This window comes from Schistocerca nitens, chromosome 10, assembly GCF_023898315.1.
Source record: "Schistocerca nitens isolate TAMUIC-IGC-003100 chromosome 10, iqSchNite1.1, whole genome shotgun sequence".
Classification (NCBI taxonomy): domain Eukaryota; kingdom Metazoa; phylum Arthropoda; class Insecta; order Orthoptera; family Acrididae; genus Schistocerca; species Schistocerca nitens.
Window position 1 is genome coordinate 123,488,363 of NC_064623.1, and position 2,238 is coordinate 123,490,600.

Below are 2,238 nucleotides of genomic sequence, written 5' to 3' on the forward strand. Positions count from 1 at the left end.
ACTCTCATCCCCTGTAATGCCTGTGTCCGCAGCTCGTGGTCGTGCGGTAGCGTTCTCGCTTCCCACGCCCGGGTTCCTGGGTTCGATTCCCGGCGGGGTCAGGGATTTTCTCTGCCTCGTGATGACTGGGTGTTGTGTGCTGTCTTTAGGTTAGTTAGGTTTAAGTAGTTCTAAGTTCTAGGGGACTGATGACCATAGATGTTAAGTCCCATAGTGCTCAGAGCCATTTGAACCATTTGTAATGACTGTGTTCAAGAAGTTTGGATCACGTGCAATCTCTGTTTTCAAGTCCTGACATACATTCATGCGGATGGTTTTTTGCTCCTGTGTGGAAAGGCGCGGAACAAATTTAGCAGCAACACGTATCATGTGCAAATCCTCACTCAAAATCCGCTGGCACGAGCTCCAGCTGATTACTGTCTCTGCTGAAATTTGGTCGATCGTTTGGCGACGATCCTCGTTGATCTTTTGGCGGATCTTTCCAATGTTCTCATTTCGCGATGTTGAAGGGCGTCCAGAACAAGCTTGGTCTTCAACACAAATCTCACAACGAAACTTCCTGGCAGATTAAAACTGTGTGCCGGACCGAGACTCGAACTCGGGACCTTTGCCTTTCACGGGCAAGTGCTCTACCAACTGAGCTACCCAACCACGACTCACGCCCCGTCCTCACAGCTTTACTTCTGCCAGTACCTCGTCTCCTACCTTCCAAACTTTACAGAAGCTTTCCTGCGAACCCCCAGGCCGTGGCTAAGCCATGTCTCCGCAATATCCTTTCTTTCAGGAGTGCTAGTTCTGCAAGGTTCGCAGGAGAGCTTCTGTAAAGTTTGAAAGGTAGGAAACGAGGTACTGGCAGAAGTAAAGCTGTGAGGACGGGGCGTGAGTCGTGCTTGGGTAGCTCGGTTGGTAGAGCACTTGCCCGCGAAAGGCAAAGGCCCCGAGTTCGAGTTCGAGTTCGAGTTTTAATCTGCCAGGGCGTTATATATCACCGCACACTCCGATGCAGAGTGAACATCTCATTCTGGAAACATCTCACCACGTTTAAATAGCCCAAACCACTCGAAAACCTGTGTGCGGCTCATACAGTCCTCCTGGAAAGGTTCCTTTAGCATTTGGTGTGTCTCCGCTGCAGTTCTTTTAAAGCTGCGACAACGACTTCGCAGAGATAACCCGCCAACAGTCAGAGAAAGACTTGCACGTTCAGCTCTACACTGACGCCGTCTGCACAGCTGTTTCATGAAGGTCTCTACTAACACCTTCTCGCGTGAGAACCCTGCACTACGTCTACGAGTAGCAGCGCCCTCGAAGTCCGTTTTCTTTTGGGTCCCCCTCGTATATCTGCAGTAGCTTGTAATGGATCATCAGTTCTTTTCTTCACCTAATGACCTCAATATCCGCCAAATACTGCCTCCGACCTTATTTACCGCCAACGCGAACGCGAAACAAGGGCAGTAGGACGGGTTCGGGGAAACAGCCTCCCGTTGTGGACGCGGACAGAAATATTGACGCATCACGCAGCAAGAGCAGAACGGGCCCTGGAGTGGGCGAGACGGGGGACGAGCTGCCGACGAGAGCTGCGCCCACAATGCATCTGTCTGGCTGGAGCTCCCCCCCCCCCCCCCCCGCCGGCCCTTGTGATCTGCTCGCGGATCCGCAGGTATATTTGCTTTCTGCTCCGTCCGCCGCGCAAGCTCCCATCCGCGGCGTATGCTGCTGCTGCTGCTGTTCCTACGTGCCACCGAAATACTTCTCCTCTGCCGGATATTTGGTCTCTGCGATTTGATACACTAGACTTCATTCTGCCATTTCTTGCGCATCAAATTCCCGGTATACACTGTACCCCTCTTTGTCGTCAATAACTTTATATTACTATTCCCGCACTGTGTAATATCGGAGGAAAGATATCTCTCTGCTGGTAAAAGAGACGCCCACCTTAAACATCTGCTGCAACAATTTTCAGAAACGGAGAACATATTACACCTGGCCTGTTCTTCTCCAGCGTCAGTCTTTCCATTGAATTCAATCTTTCCATTTCAGACGTCGGATTGCCTTCCAGATGAGTTGAAGTGCTATATATTTAGCGTTCTTACGTGAAACCTTTATTGTCGAAGACGGAAAGTTATCATTATCTTGCCTTTATTAAGAAATTCTTCCAATCCATATGTGGCATACAGCAAACCTGTGCTTAACAGTGACACACACAGTGGTTACGGCTACTACAAGCCACACCACAAGTTG

At 50.2% G+C, this 2,238-nt stretch overlaps 1 non-coding gene across 1 annotated transcript; it reads right to left on the bottom strand.

Annotated features, from left to right (window-relative positions):
- Window positions 1-576: 576 nt before the first annotated feature.
- Trnas-uga (transfer RNA serine (anticodon UGA)) lies at window positions 577-651 on the bottom strand. The gene has a single exon. It is a non-coding gene; the product is annotated as a tRNA-Ser (tRNA).
- Between the last annotated feature and the right edge of the window lie 1,587 nt (window positions 652-2,238).